Source organism: Podarcis gaigeae (assembly GCF_964106915.1).
Source record: "Podarcis gaigeae genome assembly, chromosome: 12".
NCBI lineage: Eukaryota > Metazoa > Chordata > Lepidosauria > Squamata > Lacertidae > Podarcis > Podarcis gaigeae.
This window is the reverse complement of record NC_139688.1, coordinates 38,321,860-38,342,913: the sequence shown is the minus strand read 5'-3', so window position 1 is coordinate 38,342,913 and position 21,054 is coordinate 38,321,860. Positions and strand designations below refer to the sequence as shown.

The 21,054-nt window shown below is 43.6% G+C and overlaps 1 long non-coding RNA gene across 1 annotated transcript; it reads right to left on the bottom strand.

Annotated features, from left to right (window-relative positions):
- Window positions 1–1,984: 1,984 nt before the first annotated feature.
- LOC310828460 lies at window positions 1,985–17,110 on the bottom strand. Its single transcript, XR_014556902.1, has 3 exons — window positions 17,007–17,110; window positions 2,543–2,652; window positions 1,985–2,219 (listed from the first exon to the last, which is right to left on the bottom strand). It is a non-coding gene; the product is annotated as an uncharacterized lncRNA (long non-coding RNA).
- Between the last annotated feature and the right edge of the window lie 3,944 nt (window positions 17,111–21,054).

The window sequence follows — 21,054 nt, the reverse complement described above, 5'->3', positions numbered from 1 at the left end:
GCTGGAGGAGACTCTTGAGAGTCCCATGGACTGCAAGAAGATCAAACCTCTCCATTTTTAAGGAAATCAGCCCTGAGTGCTCACTGGAAGGACAGATCCTGAAGCTGAGGCTCCAATACTTTGGCCACCTCATGAGAAGAGAAGACTCCCTGGAAAAGACCCTGATGTTGGGAAAAATGGAAGGCACAAGGAGAAGGGGACGACAGAGGACGAGATGGTTGGACAGTGTTCTCGAGGCTACTAACATGAGTTTGACCAAACTGCGGGAGGCAGTGGAAGACAGAAGTGCCTGGCGTGCTCTGGTCCATGGGGTCACGAAGAGTCGGACACGACTAAATGACTAAACAACACAAAGCAGAGGCTGGATGGTCATCTGTCATGGATGCTTTAGTTGAGATCCCTGCACTGCAGTGGGGTGGACTAAATGGCCCTTGGGGCGAGTCCCTTCCAACTCTACAATTCCATGACCACAGTACCTTCACCATCCCATCAAACATAGCAAATCATCGAAAGGGCTCCTTACCCCCCCCATCCCTTTTGCTGTATGCACATCCAACTCCCCCCAGGGCAATTTAAAACATACCTGAGGTTCATCAGTATGTCGAGCAGGGCAGCAGCTGTGGAAGCACACCTGCCTTTCACTGATCAGAGGCAGATTTAGGGGCTCTTGACCCCAAATTACACTGGGTGCAGAGCCTAGCGTGCTGCAACTATTTTGTACAATTTAATTATTATAATTAATAATATATGCCCCACCCATCTGGCTGGGTTTCCCCAGCCACTCTGGGTGGCTTCCAGCAAAATACTATAATACAATAATTCATCAGATATTAAAAACTTCCCTAAACAGGGCTGCCTTCAGATGCCTTCCGAAAGTCAGATAGTTATTTATTTCTTTGACATCTGGTGGGAGGGCGTTCCACAGGGCGGGCACCACTACCAAGAAGGCCCTCTGGCTGGTTTCCTGTAACCTCACTTCTCACAGTGAGGGAACCGCCAGAAGGCCCTCGGAGCTGGACCTCAGTGTCTGGGCTGAACGATCAGGGTGGAGACACTCCTTCAGGTATACTGGGCGGAGGCTGTTTAGGGCTTTAAAGGTCAGCACCAACACTTTGAATTGTGCTCGGAAACATACTGGGAGCCAATGTAGGTCTTTCAGGACTGGTGTTATGTGGTCTCAGCGGCCACTCCCAGTCACCAGTCTAGCTGCCGCCTTCTGGATTAGTTGTAGTTTCCAGGTCACCTTCAAAGGTAGCCCAACGTAGAACTCATTGCAGTAGTCCAAGCGGGAGATAACCAGAGCATGCACCACTATGGCAAGACAGTCTACAGAAGGTGAGGGGGGTGGCAGATTCTGGTGCCACACAAGGTGCTGCCGAAATTTGAGATCCCAGCAGCAACAGCTGTGATGTGCATCTTGGAGGATAGATCTGCCACCTGCCGCCTCCTAGGCAGCACTGACATCCCACCTGTACAGTGGCCTCTTGACAAATAGGAGGCACTGCTGGTCTCTCCTCCTTCCTGTTCTCAAAGTAGATCTTTGTCTCCTCCTTGTTCCTGATGTAGATCTTCACTCACCCCTTTTTCCCTGGTGGCAGGGTGAGGGGGGTGTCATTCTGTGATTCGCCTCAGGTGCCAAAATGTCTTGGGCAGGCTCTGCTCTTATGGGACAAAGCTCTAGATAGAGGCAAGTACTTGCAGACCGATCAAGCATTTTGGATAGATCTGGGTAGCCTTTGCTATGGCCTGAGAGAGCCTAGCATTTCCTTCTTGTCTTTGGCTGCTCATGACAAATTGACACAGCAGGTCTTGGGAATCAGCCATTGCTATGGAAACAGCCTTGATTTGGAGAGATAATTTCAAATTGCCACTGTTAATCTGCAGTGTGCTAATTAAAGCCAAATTTTAGAATGCAGTTTACGTTTCATTTTCAAGCATCCCCTCCCCGCCCCCGAGCATTCAAATTACTTCCACATTTCAGACATTTTCCAACAAGGAATGTATGCATTTAATATGTGACATAAAGAAATAAGGCAGTCCATTTAAAGGGGGAGAATGCATTTCTAGCAGTCAGTTATACATAGGTGTGTGGCACTGTGCATGGAATTAAATATGAGCCTCTATAACAGTTAGCGGAGGTGCTTTTTGAAATACATACTTTTCATGTGAATAGACTCCTCTCCATCAATATCCACTTTGGTTATCTTCCATGTTGCCACCTGCAAAAGAAATGTTTATGTTAATTTATATTTCAGTTTATATGCATGTTTATGTTAATGTTTTCTTACATTATCTGTTCTGTCCATACTTAGTTGAAAACCTCAATAAACAGTTTTGCTCCAGTGCAATGGCCCCAAACCCTTATGGTCTTAACCATTCCTCCTTTACTTGTTACTCATAAGAAAATGACACCTGACCTCTGGATTCACCCAAGCTGAACCTTGCAGCCTGAAACCATTCCAAAGTTGCAATCATATTATAAAGTCAGGATTTTGTAATGGCGTTCACTGCAGTTGCCTCCAAAGATTGATGCCTTACTTACATATCCTTTCTTTGCAGGAGCAGCTGCTAGCCTTTCTGGTTTCTCAACGCCCTTTCAGAGTCTGGTCTTCTCCAGTTGATTTCCATTCATCATGATCCATGGATAAACATCTGATAGAAGGAAAAGATGCAGCACACTGGAGCAGGAAAGAGTTAGTAGGCCTACAGGCATTCCACAGATCAGATCCAACGGCTCAGGAAGAAATTATAAACTGGGGTGTGCTAGGCTCCAGATTGGTCCCTTTCCCTACAGAAGGTAGAAAGGGGACCCAGAATGTGCTGCTCCCTACCGCGTTGTCCTCTGCTGTACATCTTGGTCCTCAACTCTATGGGCATTGCTGTCATTTCCTTCACACAGCTGCCATGTAAAACATAGCCTTGGGCTGTTGTGTTTCCACACTACAGGCATTTAGAAGCTGCTTTGCACTTTTGTACAGTACTTTCAACACAGTAATGGTGCCAGTGGGGAAAATATTTCTGCCTTATGGAAAGGATAAGGCGGAGTACTGAGAAAGTGACACAAACAGACACCAACCCCCCTTTTGGAATGTTTTCGGCTGCTGAGCCTGTCTCAATTTATGTATATATTAGAATTGTTATTGCTGCATGCGTCCCTTCAGTGATGCAAATGCATCAGAAGGGCGGGAGATAGGTTTTCTGAAATAAATAAACTAAATAGGAGCTCTGCAGCAGCTGCTCCTGATTTGGAGATAAGGATTAGGATGAAAGACCCTAATTTGGGCCCTCGTAGGCAGCCAAATCCGTGATTTCAAGAGGATCAGTAATCAGGAGTTGCCAGATTCTTTCTTCTATAGCCCTGTCTTTCCATTGCCGTTCTTCCAGCATAATTCTGCCAGTACTAAATCAAATGTTCAACGTAAAGCTGCAGTAACAAAATGTTAAATCATGCTGGGTGAGTGGATGCTTATCCAGTGGAAACAGCTGCCAAAAACGTGGTATTTCATCTCGTTTTTCATGCATAGTAATGAAGGCTGCACTAATCCCTGAAATCAGATATTTCACGAATACCTTTTAAAGATGCACACAAAAGAGTTAAACAGAACTCGAAGCCACAGATCTTTTTTTAAAAAAAATTCTAATTTCTATAATAAAGGGATATCACAAACCGCCATTGCTACTGTGAAAAAGACCGAAAGGTCATTTTTTATAGCATTAAGTCTTCTGGGTTACCAATCCTGAAACAAAAATGTGAATATGCATTTATAATCTTTCTTCCCTGTGCATATTTTATGTAGATCTAGAACAATTGCAGAAATAAGCCTTTCCTCCAGGTAGATGCATTCATCCAAGCGAATTAGCAACCTGGACATTTTATGGTAACATGCATTATGGATAGCGGAAGACGTTTGAAAAGGAGCTCTTTGTTTAAGTGGCTTGGTAAGGAGCCACACTGCTGGTTCACAGCAGGTTGAGTTTCTGGGTTTGCTTTTATTGTGGAATTGAAGTGAAATTTGAGTTTGGCCAGCCTGGCTGAAAAGGAAAGGGGAATCAGATAGGCGTTGCAATGCAGGGAAGCTGCACTGTAACCTTTGCCCGTGTCTCCGTGTTATACAGCCTAAATGTGAATGCTAGCTTTGAGAGGCTCAGCACAGTCTCCTGCAAACTTTAAATGTCGTCCAGCCCTGACAAGGACAGACTTCAGTGGAAATGAGAAGTAGTTCGTTGGATAGCATGCACATACAGTGCACATGTAGAATAATGTGTGCACATGAAATTCCTGGGCACCTCTTTCATGCCTCTTCTTCGCTGTATTAAACATAATCATCATTTCCTTTAATTTTTATTCTTACCTTTTCCATTCCCTAGAAGGAGGAGAGCCAGGAGCACCCAAAATCCTGTATATATCACTGTGCACATGGCTTCTGCATTGGGGCAAACTGTGAATTGAATGTGACATTTCCAAAAAAATTGCAACTTGCATACCAAGTTTATTGGGAAGGAACCCTTCAGTTACTTTTTGATGATTTGCAAGTGAATTAACCACAATAACAAGCCAATCACTTTTAAACAATAGCCCATTTATTCCCTTGGACTACCTAATTAAAAACCAAACGCCATCGGTTCACAATAATTGTAAATTCTCTCATGCAACCTTTCCTTAGACACCGGAATTGCTTTGCCTTCAAAAGCATCGCTCTAGCAGCAACAGCCCCTAGGTGGCGCTCCATCTTAAAACAATTAATTTGCTGACATGAATCAGGTATAGAGTAGAGGAGCTATACAGTTCTCTTAACATGGGAGAATTCAGCATTTGGGGGCGGGGAGGGGAAGAAAACAGTTGACAAAACATATCAATAAATTCAAATGAGACCAAAACCAACAAGTTACTAAACAGATGATAAATTTGGTATGGCAAAAGAAATAAGGTAAAGGTAAAGGACCCCTGGACGGTTAAGTCCAGTCAAAGGGGACTATGGGGTTGTGGCGCGCATCTCGATTTCAGGCCGAGGGAGCTGGCATTTGTCCACAGACAGCTTTCCAGGTCACATGGCCAGCATGACTAAACTGCTTCTGGTGCTATGGGACACTGTGACAGAAGCCAGAGCACACGGAAACGCTGTTTACTTTCCCGCCACAGTGGTACCTATCTATCTACTTGCAGTGACATGCTTTCGAACTGCTAAGTTTGCAGGAGCTGGGACAGAGAAATGGGAGCTCACCCCGTCGCACGGATTCAAACCACCAACCTTCTGATCAGCAAGCCCAAGAGGCTCATTAATTTAGACAATAGCACCACCTGCATCCCACTCGCAAAAGAAATAATCTAGACTTAGATACATATAAATACAGAGCAAGAGGAAAGTTAACAGACAATATAATTCCAGATGCACAGAGACTCAGCAGCCTGGCTTAAATGTACTGCAGAGCCTGTTCAGGAGTCTAGAAATCACCTAGGACTCAGCTACATTGGCAAAGAAAAAGTGCTTTATATACGTTATATCACAGTGGAGTCCCGTCTTTCGCCAATGTGATTTCCTTTTATGAAGTTTAGAACGAGTTTTCCTGAAACGCTTGTTTGATGTGTCTAGATCTAGCCCTAGACTCATCATTTCTCCGAAGGAGACTAACAGTAGTAAAGGGGAAATTGCTGGGGAGGACGAGTCCTCTCTCCCCCCAGGCTCCTGGAAGTTCCAGATGCTGGTGGTACTGGCCTTGTTGCTATGGATCTCTATACTTTCAGTTACCTTCTTTTCTGCTGGTGTTGTGGGGCAGAAGAAGAAGAGGAGGAGTTTGGATTTGATATCCCGCTTTATCACTACCGAAGGAGTCTCAAAGCGGCTAACAATCTCCTTTCCCTTCCTCCCCCACAACAAACACTCTGTGAGGTGAGTGGGGCTGAGAGACTTCAGAGAAGTGTGACTGGCCCAAGGTCACCCAGCAGCTGCATGTGGAGGAGCAGGGAAGCGAACCCAGTTCCCCAGATTACGAGTCTACCGCTCTTAACCACTACACCACACTGGCGCAGATAGCTGCATCTTCTCCCAATGGCATCCATCTCATCATATAGGTGCCGACCCCAAAGGGATCAGACACAGGGCTGGCCCAACCATTGAACAGAGTGAGGCAGCCGATTTGGATGGTCATGGAAGGGCAGCAAGGTGCTAGCTGTTTAATTCATCATCATTATTCATTGTGTCTGTGCTTAGGCACTTGTGGGCATTTCTGCCAAAAGAACTTGACTAGCCTTGGGTACAATCCACCTGGCTTGACAAGGAAGGAGTGCCATTTGCTGCTTTGCCTCAGGCACCAAAATTTCTTGACTGGCCCACAGCAGAAGACATCAAAGTTCTAGAACTCCTAGTGCAGAACTAAAGGTTAAAACCCTTTAAAAGGGACCCTTTCCCAAGGAGTGTGATGACCTTAGTATTACAGCCTTAGATTTAGAGTCGGCTCATTTTTGCCTTCCTACACTCTTGTTCTTGCATAGAACAAATGGTGTAATACAATACAGACCATGAAAAATATATTCCTTAAAAAACCACACACATCAACAATGAACCCCTTGTATAGCCTGATTAATGCAGGCCCATGCTATAGCTCTATGCTGCTTTAACATTTTGTTCCGTGAATGAATTTACCTACATGGGAGTCATGGGTAAGATGGTAAAGGGGGGGGGGGGAATGAGCAAGAACTTCCCTAAACATGGTGCTAACAATTAATAGCCTTTTCCCATTTTTGAGATGCTCCACTGACCGAAATACCTTGGCAGACAAATATAGGTCAACGATGTGAAAAGGTATTAAATGCCAACGTTATATAAAATCAAAGATTGGCATTTGTGAAGACTGGATGAACAAATATGGGATACTGATGTAAGGATGTGAAATATTTTAATGAGTGCCACAGAACCAGCAAAACAGCAGTATGGAGGGAGATACAGGAATAATTTTAATAGCTTTATTTCTGTGTTAATGTGATACGGTTCAGCCTGTGTATTCTTTAATACTGCATCCCTAGAGGTATTACACAGAACTAAGTCCCATTACTCTCGGCCAGATTTACTTCCAAGCAAGCTTATGTAAGGTTGCCTGATTTAATACTAGATGAATGTTGCTTCTTCATAACCATATTGTGTGCCCACTTCCTTGTGACCACAATTAAGTATTAGGACCAGGAACATAAAATCCCATCCAATCCAACATCTGACTCTCACAGTGGCCCACCATATCTATGAGAAACTTGCATGCATGGTTTTTACAAAGCAGGCAAACAGTCTTGTCCTTGACAAACTGCAAACATTAAGTACTGTGAGCAAAGGTTAGCAAGGTATTTGGACACCACACCCAGTTACCAATATATTAGCCACCCGTAATTCCACACAGACACACTGTCGTGCTAGTTATAGTTGAGCAGTTCATTGTCCTCCCCCTTCAGAATCTTCAGAATTATAATCTTATCATAGTACACGCTGAAAAGGCTGATAAGCATGGCTTACACCGCTTTCTTTGGAAGTGGACGCAGTGACTGTCTGGTTACTGAGCCAACTGATATGATGGCTCAGCAAGAAGCTGCAGTCCCCTTGAGAGATATACGGTACAGTGCTAAAGCAAAGGCAAGATCCTACACCAACAGTGAGGAAATGTTTGCTTTTGTATCACAGATGCAAGCCAATTTGTCTCTGCATTGCACGATCTGTCACAAACTATTGTGAAATAATTTTGTTTAGTTTTTTTGTCTACTTTCTTCAATAAGCAATAAGAGCAATAAATAGGCTCATTGGTTTTATATGTGCCATCCATTAAAAATAATAATCCAAGTCTCTGGATAACATGAAGATAACAAGCAGATTAGATACCCAGGAACATAGGAGACGGTCTTAAGACTAAATCAAGCCAGAATTGTGGAGCCAAACTGGCAGGAGCTGTCAAAGGCTCCCAACTGTAGAGTTTCCCAACCTGACCTGGAGATTTCAAGAATTGAACTTGGAGATCATCTGCATGCACAAGAGAAGCACTAAAAGTGAGCTGTGGTACTTATATGTCTCGGGCATATCATGATAAAAACAGAGGAGCAAAATGACCGCAAAGATTATTTACACGTAGTACTTGAAAGTCTCAGAAAATGTATAATGGGAATGCAAGAAGGTTAAAGAATAATGGGAAATGATATCTAATGAATTGAAAAAAATGTTGAAAAAAACTTTTGTTAAAAAACCAGAATCTTTCCTGCTTGGAATTCTAGATCATGATATAAGAGAGGGAAATTGGAGATTGTTTATGTATGCGACAACAGCAGCAAGAATTTTATTAATACAAGTATGGAAAACAGAGAAAACGCCAACAAAGGAAGAATGGCAAGCTAAGCTTATGGACTACGTGGAACTGGCTAAGCTGACAGAGGATACATGAGAGAGATAACATCGATTTCAAAAAAAGAGTGGGAACCATTTATAAACTATATAAAAAGACAGTATAAAGATTTGGACTCATTGGCGGGTTTTGACTAAACTTTCACAACTATATAAGAGGCAAAATCAGCAGGATATAGAATTTGTTTAATAAACCAATACAGAAATACGGGGAAGCCAAAGAGGGGGGAGGCGATATATATATATATAAATTAACAAATTTTCCACAAAGCTTAATTCAATGTTATAATTTGAAAATTCAATAATATTTTTTTTTAAAAAAAGAGTCTCAGAAAAGACTGCAAGGATCAAATGCATTAATCCCAAACAGATGTTGAATGTAGTTCTGTTGATTTCACAGCTCTAAGCCCTGCTATGCTACAAACCCAAGCTTATTTTCAAAAGCACCTCAGTGGCTTTGGTCAAATAATAATTTATTATTTATACCCCGCCCATCTGGCTGGGTTTCGCCAGCCACTCTGGGTGGCTTCCAACAAAATATTAAAAATACAATAAAACATCAAACATTAAAAATTTCCCTAAACAGGGCTGCCTTCAGATGTCTTGTAAAAGGCAGATAGTTGTTTCTTTCCTTGACATCTGATGGGACGGCATTCCACAGGGTGGGCACCATCACCGAGAAGGCCCTCTGCCTGGTTCCCTGTAAGTGAGGGAACCACCAGAAGGCCCTCGGCGCTGGACCTCAGCTTCCGGGCATGATGGCTTTCTGACTGCATTGTGAATTCTCTGCTGTATCTTCTGGCCCCCTCACACAACTCTGAAAAGGACTGCAGCCCATTTGACATTTGCACTAATGGAAGTTCTGCTTCCCAAGCAAATAGGTGTTGGGAGCGGGGAGAGGAGTCTAGAGCAGGTCTGCAATGCGAGGCCAAAGCCCCCTACTAATCCCTACATCAGGATCTGGGAAGGGTTGTAAGTCAGCGGTGGAGCATCTGTCTTGTCTGCAGATGCCAACAAGATCAGTCTCTAAGACTGGGAGAAACCCCTGCCTGAAACTCCAGAGAGCTACTGCCAGTCAGTGTAGCCTATACTGAGGTAGATGGACCAGTGGTCTGACTGGGTATAAGGCAGCTTCCTAGATCTGTGTCTGCTAACTCCAGAGAGCTACTGCCAGTCAGTGTAGCCTATACTGAGGTAGATGGACCAGTGGTCTGACTGGGTATAAGGCAGCTTCCTAGATCTGTGTCTGCTAACTCCTAAAAAAAATGCCAAGTGTGTGAATGACCCTACATGCCTAATTCATTCCACGTATCCTGGCCACAGTCCGAACCAGAGCACTGCAGTGTGGATAGGCAGACAAACTTGTTCTAATTAACTCCCCTTTACTGCTCTATGTTTTCACATAGAAGAGGCTCTGAACCAAAAGGCAGCCACCTCCCCCGCCCCCAAACTGAGTTTATTTCCAGCAACTTCTGTGCTGGTACTATTGTGGGGTCAGAAGCTGAGGTGTGCTGTAGCATAGTGGTCCCCAATGGATGGTCTGTGGACCCCAAGGGATCTACATAACCCACTAAGGGGGTCTGTGGCACTTACCTGTCAACTGTCAGACATCCCATTTTCGGGGGGGGGGGGGTTGCTCACATTGAAAACACGGTGCCCCAAAACAGGGTGTTCAAGACAGTTGATGCTATTTATTTTGCATTTTTGTTTTTATGGCTCTTTTTTTGTTTTTGTGACTGTGGGGAACCCAGTTCAGCTACTGTTTGATTGATTGTGTGACTGCAGTACAATTGTTTATTGCTTTCATTTTATGGATCAATGGTCTTGTTAGTAAAATTCATGCTAAATTTATGTTTTAGGGGTTGTTTTTAAAAGTCTGGAACGGATTAATCCATTTTGCATTACTTTCTATGGGAAAGTGCACCTTGGTTTTGGAACGCTTTGGTTTTGGAACGGACAAGTTTGAGAACCAAGGCACCACTGTACAAAGATAACAACATTTTCAAAAGTAGGGGGTCCATGGCTTGGTTTCAAAACAAAACAGGGGGTCTGAAGTACTTAATTGGGAACCACTGATGTAGCACATTTTCCCTGGTTGTTTGGCTTTCATAAAGAAGCCAGAAATACCAGACCCTGAAGGCTGTTTCAGTGCTGCTTCAGCAACTCATTTTGTACACCAGTCAGTATGTATCAACTCATTAATTACATTCACTCCTTCACACTCCGTCATCTGATCCAAAAAAACTATGTCCCATAAATACGGTATACAGGTGATAAAAGGGTTCAGTGAATCTTCTTGCTTTTCTAACTTGGCTGCAGGGGTATCTTTTCATAGGGAGGAGACCCACAAGTGATTAGTAGCTTGAGAACTGGGTTTAGCTGTGGGACATATGCATGTCTGGAAGTAAAATTGCAAAAGTTCAAATCACTGCTTGTCAATGCAACTAACTCTTTCACCACATACGATTTATTTGCTTGAATAGTTGCTTGAAGTAGGGACTGTCTACAATCCAATACCTGCTGGTTCTCTTCGGGTTCCAAACAGTGCCAGGCCTACCATTAGGCAAAGTGAGGCAGCTGCCTCAGGTTGCAGATTTTAGATGTTATATGGGGCCATTGCTCCCTGAGCTAGCCTGCTCCCCTCAAGAGTGGGGAAGATGCTGTCCCTCTGGTGGGAATGAAAAGGGTCACCTTGTCCTTTGCCTCAGGCAGCACAATGTCTTTATCCTGCCCTGCTTCTGTATCTCTGCCCTGCCTTTGCAAACGGGCACCTCGCCAGTTGCATTCAGCTTTTGTCAGTCCCATTCTCTCTGGTTATCTTGATAAATTTATTTATTCCTAACCCTGCAGCTGACATAATGAGACAGAGCAATGCATATCAAATGTACTGTCAGGAAGGGTAAAAAAAACACCCATAAAAAATAGTAATCCTGCATTCATTATGGAGATAGCCTTGTTGGGAAATTTCAGTAATCCTTAATTTTCCAGAGTGCTGGTTGGGGCCATTTCTATGATGCAACATCGTCATTTCATATGCAGCTGATTCTAGCCATGCAAGCTAACCTGTCCACTCACTAATATATTCAAACATCTTCCCCAGCTTTCTGCAAGGAATCAAATTGCACACAACATAGTGAATGTGGATCTATATACTCCCTGCAAAGTTTCAGACATCAGGTTCTTATTTTTCTGTTTTAATTTGCTTTGCTTTTTCCTTTGTAAGTTGCTTTGAGACACGTGAAAAAGCAGGGCATAATTTTTTTTAAGCAAACATCTGGAATGGCATGATGTTTCTTGTTTTAAAAGCTCAGTCCTGTTTCGTACGGCTATTTAAAATAAGATCCTGTAAAGGAAGTGTCCTTATTCCCACACCCAACTCCAGAACCCACTTTTTCAATACGCTTGCCAAGGGCTGAATTTTTTCATTCTCCATTCCCTTTAAAATGTTATTTTCAGGGCTTGCTAGGCCAGGCTAAAGTTGCTATGAGGCAGCTAAGCTATTTTTATTGATGGTATTCATATTTTAATTGGTTACTTTGAGGCATGTTTTTTTTATATATATATATATATATATATATATATATATATATATATATGAAGCGTTAGAAATGAAAAAAAGTAATTGAGGGCACAGTCCACTCACTTGGGAGTAGCTCCACTGAACACAGTAGGATGTTCTAAATATAAAGGGTTGCATGGCACATTGTAAAATGTAGTGTTTTGTATCTATTTCAGATCCTGCAAATGGAGGCCTCTGCAGTTGCACAGCTGAATGTGATTTTCACACTGCACATTAGCACAGTGTGTGTGTGTTTGTGCATGAGAAACAGATTTGTTCTTTTTAATTGCTTTTCTGATCCAAAAAAGCCGAGATTAAGAGAAGCCTATGTTGGTTCCTCTTTAAACAAAATGGATATGAATATGAAAACACAGGGGGAAAAACAATCTGATGCACAAAGCCAAGAATAGCCGTCCTTTCCTAACTGAAGCTCAGGGGAACTGCAGTAAGTTGCAGGCAATTATAAAAAATGGAACAGGAGCACAGCGCCCAGCAGTTTATTATGCCTTTCCAGGAAGCAGCAACCAGGGATCATTAATGACTACAAATTAGATGATAAAGTCATTCAGATCAACAAATGATTTGAGAGTAGCCTGTTGGTCTCAAAGTAAGCATAAAACAAACCCTATGGCAGTGCTATGCCTGAATGCAGGCTTCCACAGGTCTTACTTCAAAATATTGCTTTCAATTATGATGATCTTAGTGCCCTCTGAAATAATTATAGAATACCATTGAAGATGGCTGAGCAATCTATTCAGCTAGCACTGGGGATTTCAAATAACATGGTGTGACTGCCATCAGGCCTCTCAATTTTTGTTATATAAATTAACCTGTGTGTTATAGGGACGCTGCCATCAGGCATTAGTAGTTAATGCATTTGTTACGGTACTTTAAACCACATGAGAGCACTGTTTGTCTAGTGACCCAGCCACCCTGTTTGAAGCTTCTTTGTCTAAGTTAACTCCACCCTTAAAAGCTGAGCCATTTTTCGTTTGCTGTTCTCTCCAGACAAGATGTTTCCTCTTTCTCTTTCTTGGCTCCACACATCCTATAAACAGTTCCTGCATGAATAAAGCCTTTGAACTCCAGAAACTAAGTTGAAACAACAGAACATGCCTTTTTTTTTTTTACTGCCAATACCATACAGATATACGAGCTAGGTTCATCTTACCTGTAGTACATAAATTCCCAGGTTGCACATAACTTTATACCTCCCTGCTACTTTAAGATGAAAACCCAGATGTTACATACTCAGTTGCTAGATTCTGCACTGCCATGATGGATATTCGTCGAAGGATGGTTTGTGCCACAAACTAGGTCCAAAATGCAAGACCTTTTAACTGTGCCTGTTTCTATCTTTTTAATTATGTATGATATAATCACCTTTTAATTGCTAGTTTTTATTCCTTACCTGTTTTAAGTCTTATGTGTTCAGTTTATCCATATGTTTTATCTTATGTTGGTCTGTGACCGAAATAAAAGATTGATAGTGATACTGTAAGTGATTACTCCAATCTAATTCACCAAACCTGCAAGGTCTGCTAACAGCCTATTACATTTAATATCAAATTGCTGTGGAGATGGATGCCAGTGCCTGAAGGCCCTTGTATGCTTCCATGCATATGCAGAACACCTACATGTCAGGGCAGTGCTATGCAGTTCAAGAAAGGGGCAGAGAATATCACACCCTCTGCTTTTCATCAGGTGAAAATAGGCAGACGTGCCAACTGATGCTGATAAATGTGCTTGTGTATAAATTCCCTAGCATACTCTTTAATAGCGGAGACATTTGCTTTAGGTATGCTGCCAACTTCCTACAATTTAATGTTGGTGGGCCACACCAACGGTAGTGTGACGAGAGAAAAGAGGCAAGTGAGCAAGTGGTGCAGGTGGGGGGCAGCCCAGGCGACCTGCTGAGGAAGGTGTCTTTGAAGGAGGGTGGGATGCACTTGAGAGAGTGGTTTGGCAAAGAACTCTGTGAGGCACCATGTTAATTGTCAGAGAGAATAATAATAATAATATAATAATTTATCATTTATAACCCGCCCATCTGGCTGGGTTTCCCCAGCCACTCTGGACGGCTTCCAACACAACACTAAAATACAATAACCTATTAAACATTAAAAGCTTCCCTAAACAGGGCTGCCTTCAGAGGTCTTCTAAAAGTTTGATAGTTATTTTTCTCTTTGACATCTGGTGGGAGGGGGTTCCACAGGGCAGGTGCCACTACCGAGAAAGCCCTCTGCCTATTTCCCTGTAACTTGGCTTCTCGCAGTGAGGGAACCACCAGAAGGCCCTCGGCACTGGACCTCAGTATCCAGGCAGAACAATGGAGATGGAGATGCTCCTTCAGGTATACTGGACCGAGGCCGTTTAGGGCTTTAAAGGTGAGCACCAACACTTTGAACTGTGCTCAGAAACATACTGGGAGCCAATGTAGGTCTTTCAAGACCGGTGTTATATGGTCTCGGCGGCCGCTCCCAGTTACCAGTCTAGCTGCCGCATTCTGGATTAGTTGTAGTTTCCGGGTCACCTTCAAAGGTAGCCCCACATAGAGCGCATTGCAGTAGTCCAAGCGGGAGATAACCAGAGCATGCACCACTCTGGCAAGACAGTCCGCGGGCAGGTAGGGTCTCAGCCTGCATACCAGATGGAGCTGATAAACAACTGCCCTGGACACAGATTTGACCTGTGCCTCCACGGACAGCTGTGAGTCCAGAATGACTCCCAGGCTGCGCACCTGGTCCTTCAGGGGCACAGTTACCCCACTCAGGACCAGGGAATCCCCCACACCCGCCCACCTCCTGTCCCCCCAAAACAGTACTTCTGTCTTATCAGGATTCAACCTCAATCTGTTAACCGCCATCCATCCTCCAACCAAGAGTTCATCCACTCCCCTGACGTCGCATTGAAAAATTAGCAGAGAAGAGCTGTTTGGCCGAGTTGTGAGGGAAGGAGGTGGGATTTGGGGTGAGATGTGGGTGGCGGTGGTGGGGGGAGGAAAGGGGGGGAAGGAAGGGGATAACAAAGGAGTGAGGGTTGGTGAGAGAACCAGCAGGGGTGGCAGCCCCTAGTAAAACACAATAAAACGAAATCATTTAAGCTGTCTGTGACACTTCCTAGGGACGATCAAGCCAGTTAGCACACAAATAGTTTGGTGTCAATTCGTGTTCAAATAATGTAAGCCAAAATTATATATTAGTAAAAAAAATCTTACCAATGTTACGCTGGTAACTACAGAATCACCCAATATTGTGTTTATATGGGTTTGGTTGGGATCACTCATCATAAACATACATACTTTCCTTTGACATCCTTGCATAAATATTTGAATATTTTATCTTCGTAACACCAGCCAACATCCTGTTCTGATTCTCAAGGGAGATTGCTCTTTTCTCGGTTTCACCATGAAACATGATAATGATGTTAAAATCCTCAACAATTGCCTCAGTTTTTAAAACAACGGAATTATAGGATCCATGTGTCTCCAAAAGGCCAGTATTTATTATCAGTTTCTAAGAAGATTTGTGCATGATAAATGCTTGGTCAGCGCAAGAGACAGTTCTGATGAAGACTAAACAGACTTCATAAGAATAGTGGAATAGCACAGGAGCTCAAAACTCTTGCAGTGCGTTGTCTACAGAGTTGTTATGAAGGAAGCACAACAAAAATTCAGGCCTACCTCACTTGAAAACAGAGTGGCACAGAAACTGCTTAAAACTGCATCTGTGTGACAGATGCACCCTATGGCCAGCCATTTGTATACAGCAGCTTAGCACACAAATTGGATGTCACCATACCAGAGGCTTCTGTGGAGCCGCCATTTTGATTTGCCACAACCTCAGGGGACATTGCAGCTGGCTACCTAGGGCAGTCTCCTTGAGGGAATGTCATACTGAAAAGCTAAGGCTATCCCTTCCACTGTGGTTTTTGTTGATGCACATGTTAAAGTCTGTCAGTAAATGTGTGGCTTGTGTAATACTATTTAGTGGTATCTCTTTCTGTTCCTCCTAGGGCTAGGGCTGCCATATTTCAAGTAAAAACTAGGACACCCCAAAATTAGTTGAGTTTGTTTTAAGGAACACCCCCCCCCCCAAATTGAGCCTTTTAAAGGAAAACCTGAAAGTTGTTGAGCTATTTTTTACAAAAAACAAACAAACACCCAAGAAAAGCACAATTTTACGATTTGCCTATGATCCAGGACAAAGTGCCTCTTGAAACCTCCCCCCGCCCACACACACACACCCCGGACATCAATTCCACCTTTGAAATCCAAGTCAAGGAAATATGGACGTATGGCAGGCCTACTTCCTCCACTTTCCTCTTTAGCTGTATTGTAGGCGCCAATCTGTATGGGGGCCATGGTGGGCCTCACCAGGTCTTAGCCAGCCTCGCCAGGCCTACTCACAGCTATGGCAGACCCCGCCAGGCGCTCCCATGGCTACAACGGGCCCCACCAGGCACACATATAATTTACTTACTTATAATCTTGCATTAGGGACCACAGAGCCTAGGACTTGCCGATCAGAAGGTTGGCGGTTCGAATCCCCGCAAGGGGTGAGCTCCTGTTGCTCGGTGCCTGCTCCTGCCAACAGTTTGAAAGCACGTCAAAGTGCAAGTAGATAAATAGGTACCACTCCAGTGGGAAGGTAAACGGTGTTTCCGTTTGCTGTTCTGGCTTAGTCATGCTGGCCACATGACCCGGAAGCTGTACGCCGGCTCCCTCGGCCAATAAAGCGAGATGAGTGCCGCAACCCCAGAGTCAGCCACGACTGGACCTAATGGTCAGGGGTCCCTTTACCTTTACCTAATCGTGCATTGGTTCACAGCAAAGGCAGCAGTAAAATTGAGCCGGCAAAATACAGTGGTATCTTGGGTTAAGAACTTAATTCGTTCTGGAGGTCCGTTCTTAACCTGAGGTACCACTTTAGCTAATGGGGCCTCCTGCTGCCACCGCGCCGTCGCACGATTTATGTTCTCATCCTGAAGTAAAGTTCTTAACCTGAGGTACTATTTCTGGGTTAGCGGAGTCTGTAACCTGAAATGTCTGTAACCCAAGGTACCACTGTACTTACATTGTATAACAAGCTTCAGGCATGCACCTGGAGCAAGTGGAGGCATGTCTGCATCCATCTCTGGTCAAAGGAAGAGATAGAGAGGAACAGGAAGTACTATATGCTCCTTCCTCTCTGGGAGAGGAGGGGAAGTGACATCACACAGAGCCCTCTCTACCAATTCTATTTCTGTGGTCTGAGTGTCAGCAATGCAGCTCTGTGGTCGTGGCCCCTTCTCATGCTAACAAGCAATAATATGCATTTGTTAGTTGGGGCTGCTAATCCCTCACAGACTTGACCTTTGTTAATATTATAGCTTAATTGTAGTTCAGAAACAGATAACATCCTACTTTATGATAGCAATACTTTTGCAATGCCGTGATATCCCTGCAGAGGAACTTTTATAGAATTGTCATAAATGTTGCCTAGGAACATAAATTACCTTGCGAATAAGCCTCAATCTCAGTTTGCCAAGCAGCCAGAAGAATCATGCTTGCTGTGCATGTCACTGCTACCTTGTGCACTGAGTTGGAATGTGGCCTCTGCATGCATGGGGCGAATATGTCCCTTGATGCTGCCCTAAACAAGCACAATCGAGGCAAGCTATCTTTGATGAAAAACAAAACTTGGATTATTTTTACATATTTAAAACCTTCTACTACACTGGAATTGTATTGCTACCTGATTGCCTGGAATAGCAGGAATGGAAAAAGAAACCCAGGCAAAGTTGTAGACCAGTGCCATTTGGGCTTTACATTATGATTTCCTGCATATTCAAATAGAGAAGTAGTCTTCAGCTGTCTCATAACTGGGACCTGCCTTTAACTCATACATATTTGTTTCTATGACAATAGTGCTGCCGTTGAAACCCACCTTAGAGCAGACTGTGAACCAGTTCTGGGTCCCGGTTCTCCAGCTGAAAACCAGTGATCTAGTGCTATCACTCATAGCATGGTCACAACAAGTGTTTAAGCATGTGCAGAGCAAGAAACAAGTGTGGTGAGCAAGCTAGAGCAGCCTTTCTCAACCTTGAGTTCCTAGATGTTGTTGGACTACAACTCCCAATATCCCTAGCCAGCAGGCCCAGTGGTCAGGCACAGAGGCAGACTTCGATATTCTTTCAAAATATGGTGCCCTGTGCAGGGCCAAAATTTGGCACCCCCAAATAGATCTTCTCAATTATGGATCTTCTACATTTTGCGCTTGCTCAGCTCAGCGCCATGTGTGGCAGAACCGGCCACGCTGCCCAAAATCCGGTGTTGTCAGGGATGATGCGAGTTGTAGCCCAAAACTTGTGGAGGGCACCTTGTTGGCAATCCCTGAATTAGAATCTTAGAAAGCTGATTATCAAATTCTCCAAGTGAAGGCTGTGCCATAAAATATCATTGAAAGTGTAACCGTATAGAGAAATCTGGGCTTTGGAGAGTTACTAGAACCAGCATGCACGCAAAGACAAAGGTGTTATCTGAAAAAAAAAAATACAAGAAAATCCCTAAAAGCTAACAACCTTTCAAATCTCCATTGGGTAGGACCTTGCAGGGCGTGATTCATCATGATGGGTGTGACCCCAAGAAATTATCAGTTCATTTGACCTCAGGGGTGTGGAACTTATTTTACTGCTTTATAATTGCTTGTGTTTATGATTGCATGGACATTGCCCATTCTTAATAGCTGCATAGCATGACCCTGGTCCGCTTTTTTCTGCTTGTTTCAGGCTTCCTTTATCAAATATCAAAGAATTAAAGTTGAATCTAACTGAGGATATATGAGTATGCATTTCTAGAATCATTCCTACGTCTTCCCAAGATACTGCTTTGCCACAAATTTCAACTGAGAACAATGTGGTCAAAAAGCAACATCGCACCATCCTGCTTCTCATAATCATTCGTGGCCAGTATGATGTCTATATATTTTAGCCTCTCCATCTCTCCCTCTTGCAAGTATTTGCTCTGAAAAGTACCCAAGTCCTCTGTGGCCATATTATCAGCTATCTAATATGTAACAATAACTTTGTTGTGAGCCCCAGTGCTATATACATTTTTTGGGGGGGAGGGATTCCCAATTTATAAACTGGTATCCAATTACCGTACACACCTCCTTATTGGAGATGAAATATAATAAATTTCTTCAATTAAATATGAAGTGCATAGCTTCAGAAATCATATAAATTACAGCTGCAACTTTATACATAATATTCATTGACATATCAACATTATGTTAGCATATTATTGCCCTGAACCACAGAGTACCTGGTGGCAAGTGCCACTGGAGTGCACAATCCCATAGTAGATGCTAGCATGCAGTCCGGCAGGCCAACAGGTCAGGAATCCAGTTGGGCCAGGATCCCTCCTCTGCAGCCAATTCTGGGGTCAGGACACCTGGAGGTCAGCCCTGAAGCTCTCCCTTGACCATCCAAGCAATGGTCCCACCAAAGCGGAAAGTTGAGCAAACACAGCATCTCATCTCTGCTGTCCTTTTATACTTTGCATGCTAATTGCAGCATCTGGGCTTGATGAGGCAGGTGACCCTCACCTGCTCCAAGCCTACTCCAGCAGAGAAATCACACAGTTCCTCCCAGAGCTAGCAAGTCCCACCTGACCACTGGTCTTGCTAGCTAGGGATGATGGGAGTTGTAGTCCAAAAACAGCTGGAAACCCAAGTTTGGGAAACCATGTCCACCTAGAGAGCCTGCCGTGGAAACAGGGCCCCCTCTACCTCTGGTGATGGGCCCTGTTGCTCTGGTTCCTGTGCACTGACACCCCTCACCTCGCCATCCTCTGTCATCCCATGGGTGCTTCCTACACCAACTTCTCCTTCCCCATCTCTGGCATGCCCTGGTGTGTCCCAGGCCTGGCTACACCCCTCATCAGGGTCCACTTCCTCCTCCCCGTTGTCCTGTAAGTTCATGACAATTACAGTGGTACCTTGGGTTAAGAACTTAATTCATTCTGGAGGTCCGTTCTTAACCTGAAACTGTTCTTAACCTGAGGTACCACTTTAGCTAATGGGGCCTTCCACTGCCACCGCACCACTGCCGAACGATTTCTGTTCTCATCCTGAAGCAAAGTTCTTAACCCGAGGTACTATTTCTGGGTTAGTAGAGTCTGTAACCTGAAGCATCTGTAACCTGAAGCGTCTGTAACCCAAGGTACCACTGTATATTACAACAATGTTTTATTTCTTCGCATTAGTAACTTTTTAAAAAATCTGATAAATGAAAAGCTGTAATCTGTGTAGGATTGTGGGATTTGGTAGACCTCCTAGAACCTGGGTGTGGGTGTGTGTCTTTGTCCACTGCACCCTTAATATGGCAGTCCATGTGACCCAGGAATCCTGGGTTCAAAGGCCCAAATCTGCCATTAACTCAATTCATGACAACTCTCACGTAATGCAATGGCAAAATTCCCACTGACTTCTTTGGAAGAGAGCACTGAGAATGCCTTTGTTCTAGCCAAGATCCTACAAACAATGATCCAGATGAGTGCCTTATGCACACATAAATTCAGAATGTGATCACTGGAACTGGAGATGTAAGATGGGCCCAGAAATGCCAACTGTCATAGCTACTTGGTGGAGACAAATAGTACGTCTGCAAATATGAATTTATGAGGCAACTAATTCCTCTGCAGTATTTGCTCTCCTGTTGTTTTCCAAGAACTTTGTAACTGTGATTTTACAATTCTGCGATATTTCATTGTTTTATATGTAAGTTATATGTAAGTGTTGTGTCCAAGAACTGAGGCAGGGGTAAATAATGAGGATTTTATTCTAAGAAAAGAAGCAGCAATCATAGCAAGACTAAACAAGTATGCTTAGGCCTAGCAATTCCCTGGTGTTACTTCCAATCTTTTTAATGAGCTGAATCTCTTCAGTTGGCTATTACATGCAGCTGTTTTTAAAAGGAGAATTAAAGGGGGAAATCCCGACTAAATTACCACCATAACCCAAGAAGTGGGGATATATATTTTTAAAATTAAGCATAAATAAATCCCATCACAGATGTGGACACATTGCTGGCATTGAGCCTGAGGGAAAGGAAAGCAGAGCTCTGGTGTTACAGGTCGGTCCT